This window comes from Talpa occidentalis, unplaced genomic scaffold (genome assembly GCF_014898055.3).
Source record: "Talpa occidentalis isolate TD23 unplaced genomic scaffold, MPIMG_talOcc4v2.1 talOcc4.8, whole genome shotgun sequence".
Taxonomy (NCBI): Eukaryota; Metazoa; Chordata; class Mammalia; order Eulipotyphla; family Talpidae; genus Talpa; species Talpa occidentalis.
This window is the reverse complement of record NW_023605194.1, coordinates 100054165-100081115: the sequence shown is the minus strand read 5'-3', so window position 1 is coordinate 100081115 and position 26951 is coordinate 100054165. Positions and strand designations below refer to the sequence as shown.

Here is a 26951-nt window from a genome sequence, read left to right as displayed (position 1 = left end):
CTCTTCAATGAAGAGCAGAAACATCTGAGTAAGCTGTCTCATTGAAAAATAATGGCAAAAAAAAAAAGACAGAAGCAATGTGAAAGGAGAAAATGCTGGGAGAAAAATACTACAGAAACAAAATAAAACCTGTATTGTTTATAAATAAGATAATCCTAAATAAGAATTAGAAAAAAACTTATAAAAACAAAGAGCTATTGAAATTAAGAAAAAAAAACTTACAGTTAAAGGAAGTCTGATTTATAAAGTTAAAAAAATTAAAGAAAATAAGTGAATAGAAAAAATGTTAACATATAGAAAAGAAAATGCAAAACTCAGACATCCCTTCAAGAAATCCAATGTCCAAATAATAGAACTTCCAGATGGAGAGGAAAGGAAAGCAGATGGCAGGAAATAATTAATAAAATTATTAAAATATTTCTCAGAACTGAAGAACATGAATTGCCAAACTTAAAGAGTTCACCCAGTGCCCAGTGAAATGAGATAAAATAGACTCACATTAAGGTACATCGATACATCATGAAATTTAAAAATACTGAAAACACTTAGAATAATATGTTCCCAAGTTAGCCCACAACAAAAAGAATTCTCTACAAGTTTCTGAAAAGAAAAAGTGAAATGTTAAGTCACACAAAAACCGATTAGGAATCAAAATTGCCTCTGTCTTCTCAACCGCAACAAGGAAGGCAAGGAAGCCATAAAACAGTACAAAACTGGGAAGGAAAAGTGCTTGAAAGTGCTGCTGTCGTCCTAGTGTCCTCCCCACCCGTGATGCTCTGTTCCTAGGACACTTCTTTTCACAGCAGTAAGTATCTCTCCTTCCACTTACTTCTGAGAGCTGGAAGTAGGCAATGGTAAAGTTAGAAGCCAAAACAATCTAAAGATCTCTCTCTCTGCCCACATGTGGTACAATACCTCACACCTGCTTCATGCTACAGCGCTGCTATTGCTGTTTCCCTGGCCTTACTGTGGTTTAGCTGAGATCATAATCTCACCTCCCTAGAACATTTCCATTTTCTTTGTCTAAATTGTATCACTTTTTATTTCCTCTTCTCTCAGAGGTTTTCACTATACCTTTCTTTAAAAAAAAAAAAAAAAATTGTATCGGGCCTGCCCAGTGGCACAGTGGTTGAGTGCCACGCTACAAAACTGTCTGCAGCCTCTGCAGCACTGGTTCAATTCCCTGCCAGCCAGGGAGAAACCCACATGGCGCAGCAGACCTTTCCTGCCTCGCCCACTGCTCCCCTCAGCAGTGTCTTTGTTCCGTCTGCCTGCTCTGCTCCCTGCTCGGGCTCTGGTGAATTCTCTCACCCTCCCGTGCTTCTGACCTGTACCCCGGTTCTTGTATAAAATAAATAAATAAATCTTTAAAAAAATTGTATCATTTTTTACTGAAATAACATGAGTTTATGACACTGTACATGATTTAGGGGCATATGCTCACCTCATCAGATAGATGTTACCACACCATGCCAACCACCTTACCCCATTTCAGTACTAATACAGATCCTGCCACCACAACTAACACCATTCCTCAGTGTCAATAAACTTTGTTAGAACTCTGTTTTTTTCTCATAATGCTTAAATAAAAGTGTGATTATAAGGCTGCTGACTTGAACATTTGTTTAATATTTGTGTCACAAAAGAGCAAAAATATTGTCTGTTACGCAATAACTGTATCTCAGGTCTTAGCAGAGTCCTTGATGAATCTTGAGAAGTGAATAAGTCAAAACTTAGTATATTAGTTGATGTCATATGCAATAATGATCGTCAAATAATACTACATTGTAACATATTTTTTAAAGTTTTATATATATGTACCAATTATTAAAACAATAGCGTTGGTAAATGCATAGTTACATATTTGGCAAGTATAATTCCTTATAAACCTATAACTTGAGCTCGAAATTTATTATGAAAAAATGTTTCATATGAAACATTGGCCCACATCTTTATCTTTCATAAATTGTGGTTGATTAAAATATGATACCACTGGTAGTTTACAGTAGTAGTACAATGGGCAGTTATGAAAATTAATATATGTATTAGAGACTATAGTTTTCAAAAATATGGCATAGTGAAAGAAGTATGGTAATATATATTATATATCAATATGAATGACCACATTTTGTCTGAACATTATATTTATAATATCCTCTTAATAATTTAATAGTAGCATTCTTATGAATAGGTTATCTTCATTTAAAACTCCATAGGGAGTAGATTATTCTAAAACTTGTTTCCTTTTATTGGTGATATAACTCATAGAAGATTTTCTTGAGGTTAATTTTAATTAACTTATTAATCAATAATTAAATTTCTTTGTTGTTTTATTAATAAACAAAGAGAACAGTTAACAACCTCAAGATATATTTAAAAGATGTAGTCATAGGAAAAAAGAGTGACATAATTTATTATATAATGTGCACAAAATATAATCATTTTCTATATTGCTATAGCAAATTATTGAAATATTAGCAAAGAAGGATTCAGTTGAAAATAATTTTATTTGCTTAGAATAAATATAATGAAACTTAATACTTTCATCTACTAACCTACAACATAGTCCAAGTATCACAATGAATTCTTACATTCATACTCTTGTTGATGATGGAGCACCTCTAACTTGAAATTATATTAGAATATTTGTAATATGAGAAGCTGTCTCTTTATTGTTGATATATTATTTTATTTATGTTATTCTCTCCTTACTTAAATACCAAACATCAAGATAAGACTCAATTTCATTTTGAAATGGTTTCAGTAAGTTTTCCTCATTATATTCTTTGGCTGATTTTCATTTAGTTTGTGCGTGGGTTCATTAAGCTGGCTGACACACTTCATAAAAATGACCATGTAATGAGCAGGACTGTACAAGAGGAGTTGATTTTTGTTACTTATGAAAGGGCAAAGTATAGCAATTCTTACTGCCAGCTTGCAGTGCTTGACTCCATTGGGTAGGAAAAAAAAAGATGTCATTTCCCATTATTGAACAAGCAGTAACATGAGAAAAATAGTGAATGAGAATGGTTCATTTTAAAGTTATGTGAAAGATGACATCAGCAATAACAGTCCAACAGATAGTTCCAAGGGCCTATTCCTATACAGAAACAAAAAATTGAGCATAAATTGTAAGAATCAGCTTTATCAGAACTCTGGAAAATAGCCCAATGTTTATAGGAAACAGGAGAGTGCTGAATCTCAAAAAAGACAACTTAAAAGTGAAAACATTCCCTTTGCATTTTCCTTTCCTAGATCATTGCTGGTATCAAAGATTTCAGCCCAAATTTTCAGATATTCTGGTTCTGAAAATTACAATACCGAGGGTGAAAAAAAAAATTACTCTAGAGGATTTCAATAGCAGATTTAAGTAAGTAGAAGAAATAATCAGAAAACCTAAGGATAGGCTAGTAGAAAGTATCTAGCCTGAAGAGCAAAAATAAAAGAAATGAGAAAATAAATGCCTGTTAGAGCTTTAGGATGCCATTAAGCATTAAAATGTACATGAGAGCAATCTGAGGAGGTGACAAGAAAAGAAGGCATAAAGAATATCTGAAAAACTGATGACCAAAATCTTCCCAGAGCTGATAAAAGACTTGAATTAACATATACAATGGAGTCCAGAAAGACAAATACACGTAAGTTCATGAGAATAATAAAACTGGGATTTTCCAAGTTTTCAATACCCCAAAGTAAACATCTTTGGTGGGAAAGGGTTAAAGGTGGTCAGGGCACGCCACTCCCATATCTACCAGTGTGGGTTTCAGTCTCTCCAGCCCCCTTCTCCCACTTTCCTAGAGTTCCCCCACCAAAACGTGCCTTAGACTTACGGCATTTTCAGGTCTCAGTGACCTGGCTTTGGGTCAACCCTGTTTGGCTGGACATTTACCCATGAGTGGATGGATAACTTTGGGCGTCTTATTGGCAAACTATTATCCTTTCTTCTCTATGCACACAATTCTATTAAACTATTTCACACTAAGAGTATTCTTTCCTTTTATGCAGGAGATGGCAGAATGTCTTTAGGGTGTACAGATTTCTGGGTCCTAGGGGATGTCTCAGTGTGCCCTCTAACACTAGGAAGAATAAATTTACTAAATAGACATGGAGAATATGGGAAGACCACATACATGTATAGATAAACATTACCACTCTACCACAAGCTTTTTCATCTCCTTTTTTTGTTCTACTGAAATTCAATTTGTCTTTCCCAAAGAAATCATTTTACTTTCCCTATAAGAGCCTTTGCTTTTCTTTAGCTTTACCCTGCTACACTGGGATATATAAACTGCTAACTTTTTACGACTCAGTTTAACATTTCACGAGTCAACTGCTTCCTGTGTTGGCTCCAGTACGCACAGAATGCATCCCTATAAACTTTTCTCTCTTATTATTATTTTTTGTTTTGTTTTTGATAGTTTGATCTGGTTTACAGAATGTAATTTAAGAACAGTGGATGTGAGATATTTCATAAAGGCATTAAAACAAGAATACCTGCACTGTGATTATTGCTAATTTAATTAAGGTAGAGGATACCTACCTCAAGTCCTATTAATTAGTTTTTTTCTCTTCCTCTAAGTTGGAGTTCAATGTGAGAGACTGCTAGATGTTTCTTGTATGTGGCTAAGGTATTCTAACACAGAGAAATGGAGGATTTGAAGTGGTGATTGCTTCTACCCAGATTATGGGCAGCTTTTTCCTGAGGGGATTGAGAGTGTGAAAGTACATAACTCTGCTTATCTAATGACTCTGTGAATCCTGGTTCCCATCCCAACCTGTAGATCACACAGAGTACTACATCGTGATATCATGCCTTTGGGTGGTTTCACCAGAGAAGCTCAATTCTAAATTGTTTTCCTCTTATTATTACTTAAAACAATTTGAACTGATTTCTGTTCTTACAAATACAATTATAAATAAACAAAAATTATATTAGTATACCTATGGAGAAAATAATTCTTGGTGTTATACTCTAGATATGTGTGACATTACTTGAGTTCAGTATACAAACAGGCATGTAAGATAATTGAAGAGGAATGGTTTATGCCCATTATGCATAATGGATGTGAAATTTTAGAGCACAGATAAGAATGCTCAAGGACTAATGGATTACCTTTTAGCCTTTCTTGTCTAAGCAATTTTGCTCCAGATATGTCACAAAGTCACACATGTTAATTTCTGTTACCATGCCTATGCAATTACTTAGCTCTGTTTTATATTGTTTTAAAGTTTACCTGCAAATGTTCATAAAAGGCATCATAGTAATTTAGTTTCTACTGAATATTAAAATGCAAATTTTATCATCCAGAGGAACTCTAACTTTATTTTTAGGCAAAATATAGATGACAAGTATGTTAATACATCTTAGCCATAGATATCATATATTTATGCCCACATGAATGGACATAAATATATAGAAAATATACAAGTAGACAAAGATGACTGTGCTTACTAGTATTTTTGCATTTATTTTACTCAAGATTAAATTTTAATATGCAATATGTTTTTTCTTATTTCAACATTGCATTTATTACAAATAGCTAATGATAATTATAGCTGCAAACAAGATTATATTTCAAACAAATCTTGCACGAAAAGAGAGAAAATTTTTTAATGTGGAAATGTTTGTGGACTTTTATGTATTCTCTTGTCACTTCCCATTTTTTCTCTTATTTAAGAATAAGGGTTTGTGCCTGATGGTATAGGGAACCATAAATCTACCACCCCAAAATATTTCTTTGGCAAAAATTAGATTTTACAGGAGTTGTTCTGAAAGCTGGATGGAGGTTGTTTTTGAAAAAAGATCGTTTCAGGTCAACTGCTGTGAGTATAAACTGGAAAAACTTAATTTTCTTATCCCATTTCAATGAAGAAGGCCGGACTTAAATCTGCATACATTTGTCTACTGTACCTTCACCTGTAACCTCTTCTCAGCCCCGGCCACACCAATTCTTACTGTCTTAATTGAACTTTATAGGGGCATCTGAAGCCACATGGGGAATTGCCTTGTCTTACTGGGTCACTCCAGTATATAGATAAGGTACACATTTTATTACTAAATTTCTTTTTGGCTTTGTTTGATGCTTGTTTGATTATTTGCCATCTTAGAAGAAGCAAGAGGGTTATGGAATTATTTCCTTTGCTTACCCACATTGGCATGCATGCAGAAAGATGCTAGTTATTTAATAATTAATGGATGAGAATAGTGGGAAAGAGAAAGGAGCAACAGCTACTTGCCTAAGGTATGTGTGAGACTTGGCATAAAAAGATTCCAGTGATGCTGGTAGTTGCCAGAAAATTTAAGATTGACAGAATGATTTTGGGAAAGTGTCATTGTAGGTTATGAATGGAACTGGCATGAGTTGGGCTTCTTATCTTATACTGAGAGAACACTCAAACTAGCTGTATACAATAAAGAATACCATCCCTTGTAACCTTGTAATAAGAGTCGAGTTGATTCTGAACTGAGGTATGGTTCTTTTTAGGTACTCATCAATGTAATCATGAATCTGTTTTGTTTTTGTTTGTTTGTTTGTTTTATAACTCTCAAACTGTTTGCCTTGCTTTAGGTCCCATTTTCTGCAATAATCCTTCCACTCAGCAGCAAAGATGATTACAGACTACTCTAGACTGACATGGGGCTAACCAGCACTTTTTCTCAGAGGAGATACCACTCTTGTGATATCAACCTTTTCAAAATGTTTCTAATTAACTTCTAGTGGCTCAAGTGCCCATTCCTGGATTAAGCCAATTATGTAGAAAAAAAGGTGTAATCTGATACATCAGTGGGTAGATAAGCTCTCCCATTCTTCATGGTAAAGCATGGAGCCTTAACATATTGATCTAACCACCAGCCCATGCAGGCAAGAACACACCACCACGAGAGATCTTCAGCTAAATCTGCATTATCACCCTGTCTCCTTTACCCAATGACTCTTGCCAAAGCCATTTTTTCTGTGCCTCCACTCCAACCCCCAGCCAATAATATTAGATTTTTCCTCTCCCAAACCTGCTTCCTAAAATGTGCTGCAAGTCCATTTCTTCAGCCATTCAGGAGGTAGATCTGAATCTGGGGCTCCTGCTTCTTACTGAGCTAGTTTCACATTAAAGTGTTTCCTTTCCCAAACCCTGGTGGCATATCTTTGGCATTTATGTGCACCCAGTAGATGAACATTTGAGTTCTCAATAACATTGTTTCTGTTTAGCTCAACTAGTTTATAGAGATTGGGCTATGTGATTTCTCACTTTAAGAATGATTACATTATGCATGTAATGCAAAGACAAGACTAAGTCGTACCAAAAGCAAGTAATTTGTAAGGCATTAAAATTTCTTGGGAAATCTGAGATCTGAAGACTGAAATGGTCTTTAGGAAGGTAAGAATTAATTTCTGATCTCACCCAGTATTATCTTTCTATCTAGAAATATGTTTGAGAATATGATAAATTTTATTATATTTTAGCTTGCCTTGAAGTAGAATTTAAATGTTGATATATAGATATATTTTAAAAATTCAGGAAAGGGGTTAAGACGCAACCTATAAAGCTGACCACAGCCTCTGCAGCAAGAGTTCGATCCCCAGGCTGTCTGAGGAGCAACCCACATGGTACAGAAGACCTCTCCTGGCTCGTCCACTGCTCCCCTCAGCAGTGTACTTTGGTCAATCTGCCTGTTCTGTCCCCCACTCTGTTTCTGGTGAATCCTCTCATCCCCCACACCTCTGGCATATACCCCAATTCTTGTATGCATAAAAATAAATCTTTAAAAAAATTAAAAATAAAATATGTAATATCTCCATTAATTCATCAAGGGGTGGGACTTTCCTATCAATTTTCAAGCTCAACTGACACCCATTCTGATTTCTATCTGGACGTAAAACCTAGTATCCATAACATTCTTAGATACCATGGAAATGTTTTAATTTATTTTAAAGCAAGAAAGTAAAATAAACTAAGTTAAAGAGAATTTCGCAGCAGATTCTTGCATTACCTAGAAAAGTCATAAAGTTCTGGGGTTTTCTGCGTGTGTGTGTGTGTATGTGTGTGTGTGTAAATTCTATGTATATGACACACTCCCTGAGGAGGGGATTGTAATGTCATGGGTTTTAGTTAAAATAAAGTCTCTTTGTATTTCTGATGGGTTTTTAAAATTAGGATTTCATCAGGTAGGTGTCACATTTTCATTATTATGGTGAAATTAATATTCTCTTGCAACATTATGTGTCTTACTCAGAAACAGATGTCTGCAACGTTTAATGGTAAATGTGTGCTAACCTTACTCTGAAGGCATAATTCAAAAATTAACATTATTATTATTTTTAAATAATTTTTATCTAAAACAATTAAACACCCTTGTTTATTTTTTCAACTCAGAACCACAATGAGATATCACCTGACACAAGTGAGACTGGCCCATTGGGAAAAAAACAAAAAACAATAAACCTAGGACAAGTACTGGTAAGGGGTGCAGAAAAAAAAGGAACGCTATTGCAGTGATGGTGGGAATGTAGACAGATCCAGCCCCTATGGAAACAGATGTGAAAATTCCTCAAAAAGAAGTACAGAGATTTCTCAAAAGACTTAAAATAGATCTACCACATTATTGATATTTAAATCACATTTTCTACTAGATTCATTCAAAACAATAAAGTCTGAAAGTCAAAAACCAATGTATAAAGATCCATGACTTTTTGATTTGAAGAAACATTGTGTTACAGCAATATACGTTCCAGTTGTACATCCCTGAGAATCAACATGTGTATATGCTACATTAAGATCAACACTTAATGCTACATTAAGATCAACACTAAGATTTATCCTTCACGATAACTTCTGACTAAATCATTTTATGGTCCATTTTTTTCTGCAAAATTATTGAAATATATTTTGAAATTTTTATCTGTCTCTTTTATAAATCCAAAACTCATATTTTATTGTCTTTACACAGAATTATTAAAAATATAATACAACTTCATAGAAATGCCTTAATTAGCATAAATCAATTTAATTGTGTAAATAGATAAACATCACCTTTTATAAGATATACAGCCAAATTCACTGATTCCTTTTTAGCTAAAATATAAAATCTTCAAGGCTTTATTGTATTTATTTTTTGTGGGGAATGGGAATATTAGCCCTTTGAGTGAACATTAAATTAAAAATAATCTCAGAAAAATAAGCTTTACCAAGACAGGGTATAATTTTCCAAGTAACTAAGAGTGTTTATGAGTTGTAAGTGGCTAAACAATTAATCCTCTGTTTTTATGTCACAACACCCATCTCACTAACTTTAATCAGAGTTTTAGATACTGTTCTCCTGTCTTTCATTTTTGATAGAAATGACTTTTGACACTTGACAGACACAATCAATACTTCTATTTTTGACCTTATTGAAAAATTGGCCTCAGGGGAACTAGAGATGGAAAGTGAGAGAAGATAAAAATCAGGGAACTAAGGTAGAATAAAATGCAGTATTTATTACAGACTGATCTGAGATCATTAGAAAATAGTTAAACAAATATAATAAGAAATTTTAAAAAACACTGCACAGTGATTTTAGTTGGTCTTGAGAAATAGCTGACACTTTTAATTAAGCTTTATTTTGGATATTAGATAGTTTCTATACATAGAAAGTATAAGCAATCATTTCATCTTTAGATTTAATCATTCTTTTGCCCTAATTGTATTATCATCTGGATTTGAAACTAAATATATATATATTTTTAATTTATTTATGCCTACAAGAGCTGGGGTGTAGACCACAGCTGCAGAGGCTGAGAGGATTCACCAGAGACAGAATAGGGAGCAGAACAGGTGAATCTACTGAAATACACTGCTGAGGGGAGCAGCAGGTGAGACAAGAGAGGTCTGCTGTGCCATGTGGATTAGTTCCCTGGCGGGGGATCAAACTTGTGCTGCAGTGGCTTCAGAGAGCTTCATAGTGCTGAAACTTAACCCCTTGAGCTACCAGGGTGGCCCTGAAACTATTAAGGTCTTGTTACAGATACACCTCCATTAAGAGGAAGCAACATTTTCCTAGCCTCCACTTATACGTAGTTGTTCTGGATTATAAGTCTCAGTTTGCCCTGAACTGGACTTTCTGAATGGTGGGGGTAGGAGGACAGCTGGGAAGAAGCAAGGTAGATATATAAAGGGAGATTTGAAGGGGACTTGGAGAGACACAGAGAGGAGAGACCTAGAGGCACTTGGAAGACACATGAGGGTAAAAGACACATGAAGAGGTTGCTCCTGATCCTTATCAGATTCAGAGTCAATCATTCTCTTGACTTCATGTTGGGTTATGTGTTATATATTGAATTTTTACTCTATCTGTTCCTGCTCACTGGGACCTGCCTAACCCCTTTCTTGTGGTTCCCTGCTAGAAAATACCTCGAAGTGTAGCAAACATTCCAACCTCAGAAGCTCATTTTCAGGCCAAAGATGCTTGATTGGGCATTTGTCCACAAGGAAATAGGTGATTTTCTGAGTTTTAATAGGAATATACTTTCTTTTCTCTATGTATCCCAATTCTATTAAATATCTGGGCCTCCCCTGGTGGCGCAGCAGTTGAGTGCTGGGCTGCGATGCTGCCCACAGCCTCTGCAGGCGCCAGTTCGATCCCCGGCCACCGGCGAGGGTCCCACATGGCACACAGACCTCTCCTGCCGTCTGCTACTCCCCTCAGCAGTGTTTCGTCAGTCTGCCTGTTCTGTTCCCCGCTCTGGCTCTGGTGAATTCTCTTACCCTACCGCGCTTCTGACTGTACCCAGTGCTTGTATAAATAAATAAATAATTCTTAAAAAAAAAAATCTTTCACACTAAGGGTATACTTTGATTGCCATTCAGTACATGTGCCTCTTAACAGTTTGGGGTCACAGGATATCCCTTGCTAAAAGTCTTAGTTCAAATATTAATTAAATCAATTCATTTACTTAAACAAATAAACAAATAATGCCTAGGCAAGGTACAAGGCTCAGAAATGAAATGATTAAGGTGGTAATTGATAACTCTTATTTTCTATCAGGTCAGGTAACTGAATTTTCACTGTTAACTACTGAAAATATCATTATGCAACTCAAGTTTAGCCATTACCATCATCCTATTAAAAAGTGTCATTTTGTGAAAAACATGACCATGTATGAAAAAGATGTAATGGGTTTATAGAGAGCTAAGCATACTTTAAATTATATGACCATTTACTATTTGCTCAAGGCAAGGTTCCTTATCTTCATGAATACAAGACATGGTTTTTAGAAATGATTTAGACATTTATCTGCCTGAAGGTTCTGAAGATAGATGGATGATCAAAAAATCATTTTAGTTCCCTTTTTCCCCTTAAGAATGTATTATTACAAGCAATCTAAGTAGGTTCTTTAGAGCATACTTTAAAAATATAGCAGTTTGCTCTCTATATTTAGAAGATTTAAAACTGTAATATAATATGTAAGTTTGTATGTTCATTGAAAAATACACAACTCCAAAAAAAGTACTATTATAAGTCATTCTGTTACTATTAACTATAGATCAGATAACTATAAAATATAAATATTTTGAAACATTTACATAAAACTTTAAAATTTAACTTTACATTCCATCAAATTCTGATGAGTTATGCTTTAGATAATACATGTTATACATATAGAATGTATTAATAAATACTGGTAATTCACAAGTTACATGTGTTCAAATGAGAATTTAAATCACAAATCAGACACATATCTCACAGAACTTATATACTTCTTTTTAGCAGGAAGGCTAATTTTGATAGAGTAGAATAACATAATTTTATACTATTTTAATAAAATTGCACAATTGGATTCACCACAACATTACAAAAACAATTTTTCAAAAGTTGGGTAGAAATATTCAATCCAAAAAGAACAATAAGACAATTGCTTCACTTGTGTATCTCGAGCCCTGTAATTACCCCACAGAGAATTTTTGGCAATGACTTCCAAATTTTTAATAATTGATATATAGCTTAATAAATCTGCTAACAGTTTGGAAAAGATTCATTTAATTTAAGGTTTAGTGTTGCCAAAGTGTAAGAAATTTATATCCATTGTTTAAAAATACTATCATAACTCATTTGTATGTGGAATGTATAGAAACAAAACAAAGGGTCAGGTAAAGTCAAACTAATAACAAAACCTAGAAATTTGACTGTAGAACACAGGCTACCCCAGGGTGAATAGGAAAGGAAGGGGGAAAGAGAGGGAAAGTAGTAGAGGGGAGAGAACAAACTAGGGAGGAGGCACAACAGGCTATAATGGAGGACTGAGTGTTTTTTTGGTGCCTCCCTGGTGGCACAGCGGGTTAAGTGCAGCGCTCTGAAGCTGCCCCAAGACTCTGCAGCGTGGGTTCGATTTCCAGCTGGCCAGGGAGATATCCACATGGCACAGCAGACCTCTCCTGTCTCGCCCACTGCTCCCCTCAGCAGTGTATTTGGGTCAGTCTGCCTGTTCTGCTCCCCACTCTGTCTCTGATGAATCTGCTCACCCTCCTGCACCTCTGATCTGTACCCCAGTTCTTGTATAAATAAAAATAAATCTTTAAAAAAAATTTAAAAAAAGAGTGTTTTTGTGGACAGTGTGGTGTGGTACAAACATGTGGAGGGGGTGATCCTATACCTTTAAAACATAAGCAACATGTTAAGCCAATGTCACCTCAGTAAAAAAAAAATATATATATGAAATCAACACTACCATAACAAGTAATTTTTTGGTTAACTATGCAATATAATTTACTAAGATATTATGTGGTAGGTGGACCACTGAATTGCAAAGCTTATTATTCAAAAAAGTGCTATGCCAGAGGATAATATAAAATGAATATATTCATGGAATTTAGCTATGATTATGCCTAAGATTAGGGTAACATTTAAAACATTTAAAACATAATACCACAACATGTGTCAAATGAATATATTTTTACAGAATCTGAATCACTATTGCACAAAACCATGATCCACATGACTAATGGTACTTAAAGATTCTGAACACAGTAAAGCAAGAGTTTATTTTTTGTTGTTTTTGGTTTATTTGCTATTGTTTTCTCTCCAGTTTTATTGATATAATAAATATGTAACACTGTAAGTTTAAGGTAGAATGTGATGGTTTAGTGTATGCAGATATTGTGAAATGATTACAATAACATGATAATTTAAGACATTCATCACTTCATGCAGTTATTTCTGTCTCTCTGTATATGTGGGGTGAACACCTCATATCAAATTCCAAGTATACAGTATAGCATGAAAACTATAGTTACCATTCAACATATTAGATTCAAAGAAAATATTCATATTATCACTGAAAATGTATACCCGTTAACCAGAATTTCCCCATTTTCCCCAATCCAGACCTTGACAACCACCATTCTACCCTTTATTCTATGAGTTCAACTTTTAAATTTTATTCTACTTCTAAATTATGTTTACTGAGATGATGTTGGGTTATAACACTGTATATATTTATATAGGTTCACACTTCTACAAGTGTATGTTATGACACCTTGTCTACCAGAAAAGTCCCAGTTTTTTTCCACCACAGTCTGAATTTAAAAAATATCATATATATTTCAACATTTTTCTACAGACTATTTTATGCCACATAGACATAAAATTATTCAAATAATAAAATTTAAAGTTATGAGTGAAAATATGAAATATTTCCTTTACACAATTTTAGCATTCAACATTTAATCATTTGATTTACAGGATTTTATGTTTTCATTTTTAAGTAATTAAATTTTAATTGAAGTAATATTTAGATACCTCCACCAGGTATTGTCACTATAGTGCACCCACCACCGCTAAAATAAAATACTGCAACTGATGGTTTTTTACATGCAGTGTGATTTGCTGCTTCAGAAAGCAATAAGCTCTAGGTGAATAACTTATAACTAATGCAAGGTAACTATATTTCCATGTCAAAATATGTAGGATAATATAACAGAAGTTTTGATCATAATTAATTGAGATAATGGAAAAACCAATAAAAAGAATTTCAGACTATTTAGTCATATTTTATTCTGTAACATATTAATATTAATATCTTTATTAACATTGTAAAAGCTTTGAGAGTAGGAAGGTACACAAGTACTTAAATAGTTTATTATATTTTATTTTTGCTCAACAATTTGAGCAAATAATGTCCAAAATGTCTACCTATTAATATGTTAAAATATATGTGTTAGAAATATGTATATTTAGATTGGAAATGTTTCTTGGTATATAAATGGTTTTGGAGATTTTTTTTCAATACTATTTCTGCTCTCCAGAGTTCTGTGCTTTACAATTTATTGGATGAGAATTGGCTGTCTGAGAAAGCTAATTCAGAGGTGTGCTATTGAATTAGCCTTTAACACAAATAGTAATTCACTAAGTGGTGTCCCAGTTGCCTAGAAGAATGAACTATGCTCTAAATTTACATCCAGGGAGCAGTTTACATGGAAGACCAATTCTGGCTTCTTGTAAGCTCAGTATGAGGAAGTTAGCACTTGACATATTCCCAGATTTCAAACTAAAACCACATTGAAACACCAAATCAAGCAAAGTGAGGCAGATATATATTTACTACTTAACAATTTAATTAAATCAAAATGTTTCAATGCCAATGTTAAGTTAGCTTGTTTGCTACATCAATATTTATTTCTATGAGAAACAGAAATAGGCAGCTTGAGATAGAGAATTTGAATATATCTAACCAATGAAATTTACATATATAGTCAGAATCAAATAAATCTGTTCAAGATGTGACTAGCTAGTTTGTCTATTATGTAGAAACATTTATACTATATAATTGGCTAAAATATCCACTTTCTTCTGAATTATTTAACTATTATACTATTCTTCTCTATATAAATACTTGCTATTTATTTCAAGACAGTAGTACTAAACTATTTCCTTTCAACAAAATGCAAGTTTGATACAGTATTAGAATAGCAAGAGGATGCTGAGAAGACAGTTTAAGGCAAAATAATTTTAGACATATCAGGTATGAATGGCAAAACAAAGTAACAATTCAAGATTGGAGTTATAAGTCATATTGGAAATAAACCAGGGAATGTAGTAAATTTCTTAGTAGTCATGAAACTTTAAATTATATTATTTTTCTATATACATATTGCATTAAATATAGCCACATGGCAGAAGTTTATAATTATACTCTTGATTATGTACACTTATAATTTATTTTTATATTAACAAAAGTGAACTTGGAGGTAACTTTGATTATATTTTATCAAAAGATTGTAATTGTAGCCAATACATAGTAACTAACTTAATTGGTACATTGGCCCTACAGATGTAATAGGCAAATACATAATATGTTATATACTTCACTTTATGCTGGAGGGAAATAAATATTTTATATATAATGAATTCTGAAAAGCATCCTCTCTTTATTAAATGAACATCACTTAATATTGTTGAAATCCTCTTAACTTTGGGATCTCTTTTCATTCCAAAATGGACTATTAGTGATAAAGTTATCCATAGAACAGAATGATATAATCTCCAAAGATGAAAATTTGGTATCAACTAGTTACTTAAAAGTGTAAAACCCAATTAGTACTTCAATATTAATAAAAATATGTCCTCACTTCCAAGTTCCATTAATAATTTTATCATTTTCCTTAACTTTACTACATGACCCAGTCCCACCATAATATTTTTTTAATTGATAAAAGACATTATAGTTATGTGTTTGAATGCCCAAGTTGGGTGAACTTATGTAATTTGATAAATTACTAGTGGCATGGTAACATCCATCCAACAGGTATGAATTTATATTCCCAAAAACACAAAATGCAGTATAATAAACAGTTACCTAAATTAAAAAAAATTCTCTATCAACTAGATTGATATGTATTTCACTGATACTAAACATAACTAACAAATTATTTTTACTATGTTGTTTTCAGTGTTATTATATAATATGATGTATATTTATTACAATATACTTGTTTTATTTTATGAAAATTGAGTCCTAAACATTAAAAGCAAAAGTCAAATACAAGTAAAATCTAATAGACTAGGTATTTAAGTATTTATGTACCTTATTACTCTTGAAAACCTCTGCAGCATTATTAAAGATATTAACAAGTTACAGAATAAAATTTGACTACATAAGCATTCTTAAATAGATTGTAATCTCCATGAGAGAAAAGTCCTAATCGTTCTTTGAAATATTTTGTCCCAGAAGTTACCACTGTTCTCAATGCTTAAGTACCGGTTGGATATAGATAAAATATTTTCTGCTTGTTATTCTAGCCAAGACTGCTCCCTTTTTGTGATCTAATAAATCTTTTTCTACTGTAACTCTCCAGAATATTCTAATTTGTACCTTCCTATGAACTCAGAGAGTAATTGTCTACGCTGCTCATTTGAAAATGGAATTACAGGCATTGTGTGATAGCATCTTCTATTATTACCTTGTGGTTGATTATCTGTCATTTAATTTTCATAAGTTGATGCCCTATCTTTTAAGTTCCTCTAGGGCGGGCACCATGAATTAAATTTAATTTTGTCACTGAGACAGCTTATTAGCTGAGCCCTTAATACTTTTAAAACCACAATTTGGATAATCACAAACTGCAATTTCAGATAAGTTCATAGAACTAAAAAAATTTTATTTCTTAAGACACTCTGAAGTCTATCATTTAAAACACATTCATTTTCCAGTAGAGGAAAATTGATGCAAAAAATTACGTGCTACGTTTGATTTTTTAAAATCAGAATCCATTCTTATTCTACCAACTAGTGCCATATTATTACAATTATGTATAAATTGGTCATTCCTCTAAAATCTGAATCTAACCAACAATGGTACTATGCACTTTAATAACTTACTTGTAATTAATAAGTATTGATTGATTACTATATGAAAATAATTGTTTGAAACACTATTTACACATATTCAAATTTTGCTATAAAAAAAAAAAAAGTTTAGAACTCAGTACGGGAATGTTTTCATTTACAAGAATATTTCAAGGGAGAAAATGAGGATGGGTGTCGTCAGTTTATGTGCGTGATGGTAAAAACTGCATTTTGAGAAGTAAATCACATGATATAAGAGGTAGCACAGACTTTGGGGTGAGAACTAAATTTGAACTCCAGCTATGCAACTTGCTAGCTATATTTTGTTTAACCCTAATTTAATACTATTAGGCAGGGAATATAATAACTTCCTCACACATTTGCTGTGCTTAAATTAATTACTGAAACCAAATGTTATGCAGAATACTTGCATATTACAGTTATTATTTTCTTGTTCTTTCTTTAAAAAGGATTATAAATAACTTTGAAATAGAAAAGCCCCCTTTGTTCTCACAAGTTCATACAGAGTCACCTTCCGAAAAAAAAAAAAAACAGCCAAAATGGATACATTTTTGAAACAAGTCACAGATTATATATAATTACAAGAATGTCTGAAGTTTATTTTTTATATATATTTTTTCATTTAAACATCCTTGTTTATTTTTTCACAATATAGGATTTCTCCCCTCAGGTGCCACCACCGTTAACTTTTCCACCACCAGTCCAGCTCCACACTCCACCACACTCTCCCTCACACTCTCCTTCCCCTCCTGAGTGTCTCTGATCTCTGATCTACTATCAATTGTCAGTCTTACTAAAGACTAAGGATGAGTTTATTTTGAATTAAAAATGCATCAAAAAATTAAAGCATTTACAGTTATTTTCCTCATTTGCAAGGTTATTTATTATGCATTGTGCTGCAATATACTATTTTAGATAAATTAATTTCCTACTCCAACACATTTTTTTTAAAAGATTTATTTATTTATTTATACAAGCACTGGGTACAGTCAAAAGCGCGGGAGGGTGAGAGAATTCACCAGAGCCAGAGCGGGGAGCAGAGCAGGCAGAAGGACCTAAGTACACTGCTGAGGGGAGCAGCGGGCGGCAGGAGGGGTCTGCGCGCCATGTGGGACCCTCGCCCGGTGGCCGGGGATCGAACTGGCGCTGCAGAGGCTGTGGTCAGCTTCGCAACCCAGTGCTCAACCGCTACAACACCGGGGAGGCCCTCCAACACATTTTTTTTTAAAGATTTATCCATTTATGCATCAAGACCTGGGGTGCAGGACAGAGGAGTGGGGAATGAGAGGACTCACCAAAGACAGAGTGGGGAGCAGAACAGGCAAACTGCCTAAAATACACAGCTGAGGGGAGCAGCAGTCATGTGGGCTGCTCCCAGGCAGATGGGCCTGGACCAAATCTGGGCTGCAGTGGCTGGTGAGAGCTTCACAGGGCTGTCCCCAGCACCCGTGCCACCAGGGAGGCCCCAAACATTTTTAATTAAAAAATTCAAACACTATATGAAAGATACTTAAGCTAGGATATAAGCTTGAATACTCATATAATGAAAGTTCAAAATCTAAAACACAGCATTTCTTTAAACAGTATTGCATACACATGAACTCCCCATTTCTAATGCGGAACATTTCATAAGACAGTGATGCAACTTAACAGGAAGGACTTCTAAAATTTTCTTTTTCACAAATGTACCCAATTATTGTTGTTTTCAACATAATATGCATACTTATTATTATTGTCAATTAATGGTCTTGCCTAAGTATTAATATGCTATATGTTGCATAAATTTTTCCTGCTCATGCTTGATACATTATTATAAAATACAATGAGCAGCAATTTAAATAATTTCTAACATTACTCAAGAGATTACTTGCTTTTAGTAATATATCTCCATGAATTCTGAATTACAGTCAGATTTGTATTATTAGGACAAAGGATTTCAGGAAAGACAAAAAAGAGGAATGTTTAAGTAAAATTCTTTTTTTTTCTCCAGTGTCACTTAAGCATTATGAATGTTAAACACTAACTATTCTAACTATTCACACTTGTAATGATTTGGAATATGATGGATAGTAGGGACACCACATTGCATGTAGCTTCTTTTGTAATTTGAAGAATTATCTATGAGAGTATGTTGTAGATTGGCAGTTATCTGACTTAGGTGGAAAATTTCAAGTCAGATTTCACCTCTAGCAGAAAATGTCATCTTCACACCTCAGTTCACTGATATTACTTTTTGATTATGTAATTAACAGCCAATTTATTAAATTCTATATTAGATTCTAGAGCTTTGACACAGATCCTTAAGTATGGTTTACTAATTATATGTAGATTGTTAGGGTATTTCTCTGAATACTACATACAGAAGTGAAGCAACATCATGCTGAATTAAAGTTTTTGCTAAAATTCTAGGAAGTAGCTGCCTATTATTTCTCTCAGGAAATCTCAGGTTCTTGCATGCAGTAAAGAGGAAGATTTAATAATATCAGAGGTTAACTATTTTAAAGACCCCCCCTGCAGTTTTTCTTTTTACTGTTGCCATAGGAAATTATCTGCTAGATTTTTGGTCAGTTTACTGTGCTTTTCTCTGAAAACAGGTAATATTTAATTTATAATGTTTTCTTCATTCTTAGTGTATAAATATTAATAGCTTCCTGTGTTTGCCTTCTAGGACGCAGCATGATAGTAATAGAAATCTGTGAAACATGGATTTTGTCTCTTCTGGTTACAGCAGTTACATTTTAGAATAAAACATTTCTTAATTTTATAACATATATGGTCACAATTCTTCAGAAGTTTTTTCCTGAACTGCTAGAAATGTATAATAATTTCTTCATCAGAAATAGGAGCCTCCTTAATTATTGGCTCATCATTACATTATTTTAATCTAGAGCAAGGTAATGCTTATCTAATTAGCAAGAAACCATTAAGAGTTTATATAAAAATATTAAGTTTTCCCATAAAACATTAGTACATTTTTGGAAAACCTGATTACTAGGGAGCAGATATTAATTGTTTTGTATATTTTTCAAAAACATGCATCTATTCCTACGAATATTGAATTTTTATTATACCTTAATCCTTTCATATCTCTAGTGGGTCCACTCCCTTTGTTATTTGACCTTAGCTTCCATTCATTGTTCACGACTACTTTGAAAATTACATTCAGAATCTTGGGTACATGATCACTCTCTAGAGATCTTTTAGTATCTCAACTCCATGGACCTTTACATATTTTAGAGTCTTACTCTCATTTTTGAAAAAGTCCTAGAGAGACTCAAAGAATTTTTTCTTTTTTTTTTTTTAATAGAGGCATGTTATTTATTTGTTTGTTTGTTTGTTTGTTTGTTTATACATGCACTGGGTACAGTCAGAAGCGCGGGAGGGTGAGAGAATTCACCAGAGCCAGAGCGGGGAGCAGAGCAGGCAGAAGGACCGAAGTAAACTGCTGAGGGGAGCAGTGGGCACCAGGAGAGGTCTGAGCACCATGTGGGACCCTCCTCCAGTGGCCAGTGGCCGGGGAGCAGCCAGGGATGGAACCGGCGCCGCAGAGGCCGCAGGCAGCTTTGCAACCCAGTGCTCAACCGCTGCACCACCGGGGAGGCCCCTAAAGAATTTTTGATTTTTTATTTGCAATAATAAATTTGCTCTTTGACTGGACTAGAGAGATTATGGTAAATATTAGTCAATGTGTCTTATCTTTTATTTTTGATCTACTTAATTATTAGATTTTAGGCAAGAAATTATGTTTGCTTAAATTGTGTAGGAAGATTGGATGGCATTTATCTTAAGACTTGGATTTGCTCTGTCCAATATAAATAAATCTGGAAAGAATACAAACCGTATATCTTCTGTTGAGGCCACCAATCTTTGTTTCTCTGCTTCCAACTCTCCTTAGAAAGGATATTTAAATGTATCAGAAAGTGCTTACTACTGGACAGTTTTCAGACTCATGTTTATGTAGTACTGGACTGAGGCATTTAATGTGCCAAATATAATAATTACGGGGATTGTCATTTTCTATAAGGATCTTTTTTAGAAATTCAACTTAGATGCCTTGGAAATAATTTTTCTTCTTACCAATTATTACCAGGAGACTATGGTAATTACCCCAGTTTATAAAATTCTCACAAAATTAGTACAGACTATATAATAATCAGATTATGTCAATGGCATGCAAGACCTGGACTTAATAAAATTTAGCATATTTTTATGTATTTGTAAATTTCTTATTTCATGTGCCAGAGTTTGCATATGAATCCAAGTGTGTGTGTGATTTTCTTGTTGACACAGAGACAAATGCGCTATAATAAAATCTTGTGGCAAGAAATATGGAGCTATAACAAGAAAATGATGCCTTTTTTCTTTGATTCATACTAAGTAGATGAACGATATTGTAGAAGTCTAAATTTCAATTCATACTGAAATTTGGCTTGTTGCTTTAAAATTTGGGATCACTGATCTTGATCTTGTTTTATCTACCTGTCCATTCTAGATTTTACTAGACCCCTCACTTTGTGCAGTTAAGTATAAAAGAAACATTAAATAAATTACTCAGGAAATAATCTTTAAAAAATTTTCATAAACACCTGGGAAAATACCTAAAAGGCTGGTTTTTAGTTGAATTGTATTCCCCCCCAAAATTAACAACTTAAGTTCTAATCCCTAATATTCAGAATGTGACCTAATGTGGGGATAGGGTCTTTACAAATGTGATAAAGTCAAAATGAGATCATTAAATGGACACTAAGCCAAAATAACTTTTACTTATATAAAAAGGAAATACAAGCATAATGATGCACAAAGGGAAAATAAGGGACACAAAGAAAAGGCTTTATAAACCAGAACAAGTTCTAGGACAGATCCTTTCCTCATGACCCTCAGAAGGAACAAACTACTGACACATTAATGTCAAACTTATAACTTACAGAAATGTAAAGAAAAATAAATTTCTATCGTTGATGCTACCTGGTCTGTGATACTTATTATGGCAGCCCTACCAAACTAATACAGCACTTATCTCGCTGTCATGATTCCATTTGAGTATATCTCCTTCATCTTTCCAAAGTAATGTTTTAGTTAACTCAAATTAATGACCAACTTGTCATGTGACAGGCAAAAGAGCTAGATACTTTCAATGAAAATATTTTACACAATATGGATTAGTCACAGCTAACTCAGATTTAACAACCTGTTAAACCTCTCCACATAAAAATAGTGTAAGTTGAACTCACTCATTTTCTATTTCCCCTCCAGCCTTTCACTCTGCACATAGAATCAGTTACCAGCTAAACTTTATGAGTTCAAAATGTCCTTGAGGAAAAACATAAAACTTCTCTCTAAAAAAGAATACGTTATTGAAACAAAATAAAACAGAGTATGGTCTAGTACTCCATTTGTTGAATTATATCTGAATCATCTAACAACATTTTTTTAAATAAATTAAGTCAATGAATCAGAAATATTTTATATACAAGCATTCTGGTATTTTATTTAATTTTCAGTTTCTATCAGATTGACTTTTCTACAAATGACACAGATTAATGATTTAAAATTGTTTCTTAATTATTCCACAATGTTTAACATTTTAAAATGAGGTTCACATAAAGTAGACTAATTTAGTGCTTTGAGATTCATATTTTACAAATAAAATGTCCTGTGATATACAATATTATAGCATTACTCAAATATGGGAATTTGAAGAAAACATTTTAATTTTAGCTATAACTGAAATGCATTAATCCTAAAATTTTCCAATCTAGAGTCATAGATGTTAAAGGAAGTTTGAAACATACTTGTCATGTGCTGAAGAGAAGCTCCAGTTTATGGAATTTCTTTTTGAATAATCCTGAAAGCTTATTGAGCTATGAGCATTACACAAAAAGTAGCTCACCTCCATATGTCCTCAACAAAGCTAAGTTTCCTCAACATCAACAGTGAAAGTTCTAATGACAATTATAAAAGGAAAAAAAAAAAAGAATAGTTGGCAGGCAGGCAGGCAGGAAGGTAGGTAGGCAGGCAGGCAGGCAGGCAGGAAGGAAGGGGAAAATTAAAAAGTAAAAGAAAGGGAAAGAAAATTAAGGAAGAAAAAAATCTTTGATTGGAAATTTAAAAAATAGAAAGCTCTTTGCTATAAGAAAAAAAATTCAATTATATAAAATAACTTTGTAAGTTGGCTATTTAACAAAATGATGGAAAGATAAAACCAACAAAACATGAAGACATAAGAGACAAAAAGAAAACCCATGGACAAACTAGCACTTGGGAATCACAGTTTGTGTTAAATTTTGGTTTTTAAAATCATTAATCATTGGAAGCAATTGTTTCAAAAATCCCACTGATTTAAGTATCTTCTGCAATAACATTAAATTGCAAAGAAACATCTTTCCCAAAAAAAATTTTAGAAAAGAGAATATTTTATGTTGAAAAAAAAGGAAATTTCCCAGGACATAATTTTCCTTTAACATCATCTGTGCTTATGAATGTTACAAAGAAGAAAACCAATGCTTCTTTCTTTGTTGTTTGTTTCAAACATACTGTAGTTGTTAACAAGGGTGTGGGGCCTCCCCAGGGGCACAGCGGTTGAGCGCTGGGCTGCCAAGCTGCCCGCGGCCTCTGTGGTGCCAGTTCGATCCCCAGCTGCTCCCCGGCCACCAGAGGAGGGTCCCACATGGCACGCAACCTCTCCTGCCGCCCGCTGCTCCCCTCAGCAGTGTACTTCTTTCCTTCTGCCTGCTCTGCTCCCCGCTCTGGCTCTGGTGAATTCTCTCACCCTCCCTCGCTTCTGACTGTACCCAGTGCTTGTATTAAAAAAAAAAAAAAAAATGTGGTACACTTCTGACTTCAAAAACATCCTGATACTTTTCCTATTAGTTATTCAACTATGGTAATTGCTTTATTGCCCTACCTGTCACTTCCCTGGCCTGTAACATGTTTTGTTCTATGGTTAGAAAATAGGATACAATATGATACAATATCTGGCAAGGTGGCAAAGAGGAAGACACTGGGTTTACATCCTCCACATATTTGCAACCAAATTATACTTAAATAAAGACAATAACCTATGGTGATGAACAGATAGCTACTGTTTACATCTAAAGGGATTACATGGAGGAAATGGATAAGAAAAACAACAATTTAACTCTGGGGCAGAACTGGAATTTTACAACACCAGAGAATTAGAGGCAGAAGCTGTGTGGAGTCTCTTTGCTATTTTTGACTGGAGGATTCAAGCCTATGTTGGAAACTTCATTAGTATTTAGTGAAAAGGTAAATAGCTAAAAAGTAAATATATAAATATAAATAAAGGGGCCTCCCTGGTGGTGCAGCGGTTGAGCACTGGGTTGTGAAGCTGCCTGCAGCGTCTGCAGTGCTGGTTCGATCCCCGGCCACCGGGCGAGGGTTCCACATGGCGCGTGGACCTCTCCTGCCGCCCGCTGCTCCCCTCAGCAGTGTACTTCGGTCCTTCTGCCTGCTCTGCTCCCTGCTCTGGCTCTGGTGAATTCTCTCACCCTCCCGCGCTTCTGACTGTACCCAGTGCTTGTATAAATAAATAAAAAATAAAAATAAATAAAAATAAGTCCAAAATGTAAATGCAATTTTTTGATAAGGTGTCATTCTTACCATTGAAATCAGTGATATCTATAAAAGATAAAAACCACATGTAGTTGAAAAACAGTATTTATAAATTAGAGATTACATACTTCCAGCATTGCATATTAATTACATAGAGAAGTACAAAATATTTGATTTTTCTCACAGCAGAAGTTTAGAACAGAAGTTCTGCACTAAATATTTAGTCATTTGGGAAGAAGATATTTAAAAATAGGTAATCTGGGGTTTAGAAGGGACCTCAGAGACATTCTAAAACAATCATCCATTTGATATTTTAATCTCTTCAAAAGCATTGTAGCCAAGCAATCATTCTATCTATATTTGAACACCTGTTAGGACAAGTAACACCACATATTGTCTGCCAAATCTGTCTCTAGCATCTTGATTTTGCAAAGCTAATATTTAGTTTACATAAAGCCAAATATATTCCCTTTAGCCTCAATTTATTAATCGTTTTGGGCATTAAAAATGAAGAAAAGCCTGCCTATTGTCATAACAGACTTTAAATAAGCAAACATAATTATTATGTCTCCTATAATAGCCTATAACACACATAATGTATATACAGACATCACTTTAGAGAACTTAAGAGTTGATTGTAAAACTTTTTACCACATCGGCTTCCATCCTCTCCATACCAATTCCAAGGAGGGAGTGAAAATGCTTTATTTTTTGAGATTACAGATGCACTTGAATGTGAATAAAAGTATGACATATTGGGTATTTGCAGAGAGAATGGACTGTATGTTGAAGTTTTTTCTGCCAGTTTACTATTTCCTTTCCTTATATTTCCAATTTGATTTGTCTACTCAAGTGTTGGAAATAGCATTTTTTTTTTTTAAATAGAGGCATGTTTTATTTATTTATTTGTTTGTTTTGTTTATACAAGCACTGGGTACAGTCAGAAGTGCGGGAGGGTGAGAGAATTCACCAGAGCCAGAGCGGGGAGCAGAGCAGGCAGAAGGACCGAAGTACACTGCTGAGGGGAGCAGCGGGCGGCAGGAGAGGTCTGCGCGCCATGTGGGACCCTCCTCCGGTGGCCGGGGAGCAGCCGGGGATCGAACCGGTGCCACAGAGGCCATGGGCAGCTTCGCAACCCAGCGCTCAACTGCTGCGCCACCGGGGAGGCCCGGAAATGGCATATTTTAATTGGTTGCTTTAAAAGTGTTTTGCCAAGATGCCATGCTTAAAGTTAGAAAAGTTTTACCTAGTCAGAATTTCATGTACACACATATGTAACAAGCATTCCCTATGTAATTTTCAAGGATGTAATAACACAGAGTCACAAATGTCCAAATCATTTTACTTTGAAATATGTGTATTTAGAAGGAAATATATTAAAGTAACTGGTTCATATTTATCTCTGGGAGACATGGGTGGGCAGAAGTCATGGGATTGTATTTTTAATGGTACATTTCATGCAGTATTTACCGATGTTGATTTTTAGTGATGCACATCTGAAACTTATGTAACATTTCAATGTTCCTTCAATGAAAACTAATACAAATAAATTAATGATACATGTTAACATCACAGATCTTTCAAGAAACTCAGCTGCTAGTAAAAGAAAAAAAAATAACAGATACATAAAACACATTTTTTTTTTTTAAATAGCAACAACAGGGCCTCCCCTGGTGGCCCAAGCGGTTGAGCACTGCACTGTGAAGCTGTCCGCAGCCTCAGCAGCGCCGGTTCGATCCTTGCCGGCCTGCAAGGGTCCCACATGGCTCGGCAGACCTCTCCTGTTGCACCCGCTGCTCCCCTCAGCAGTGTATTTCGTCAGTCTGCCAGTTCTGTCCCCTGCTCTGTCTCTGGTGAATCCTGTCACCCTCTAGTGCATCTGTCCTGTACCCCAGTTCTTGTATAAAATAATCTTTAAAAAAAGTTCAAAAATAATATAAAAATAAAAATAAAAATAGCAACAACAAAGTGTTTGAAAGATGAAAGAGAAGCAATCTGAGAGAGAGATACTGTTAATATGGTGCTGGTGGAAATCTAGAGACTTTCAAGCAGTGGAAGTTTGAGAAAAGATGACATTAGTGCAGTGATGAGTCAATCAACTGGAATGCTGAGTGAAATAATAATGATTAAGAGTATGTTTTAAAATCTGCTGGTTAGTGTGTACAAAAAATCAGAAGAGAGAACCAAATATTAGATCTCCATCTCCAAATAAGCAAGTAAAGTATAACCAATACAAGCTTGGTTGTGGTTTCAGCTTTTCAGAGAAGTTAAACATGAAATTTAAGATTATATAAGAAAGGACAACAAGACTCATGTAAAATAATTAGGTTGTAGAAGGATAAACAGTAGAATTAGGGAGCATAGAGAGATCAAAATGCTAATTTAGGTATTTTGTTCTGAAATAAAATCAAGTGTTATGCTTCTCATTAAGTGGGAAGTTAGCTTGAGGGAAGGAGAATAAAGTGTTGCAAAATGTTCTTCAAAATCTAAAATGACCTCTTCCTCTATTTCATCTTGATTTAAAATACAAACAATTGTATGT

At 34.2% G+C, this 26951-nt stretch overlaps 1 protein-coding gene across 5 annotated transcripts in view; it reads right to left on the bottom strand.

The window, feature by feature from the left end:
- Positions 1-26951, bottom strand: part of FSTL5 (follistatin like 5) — a 558421-nt gene that overhangs the window by 327005 nt on the left and 204465 nt on the right. The gene's annotated exons all lie outside the window — the stretch shown is intronic.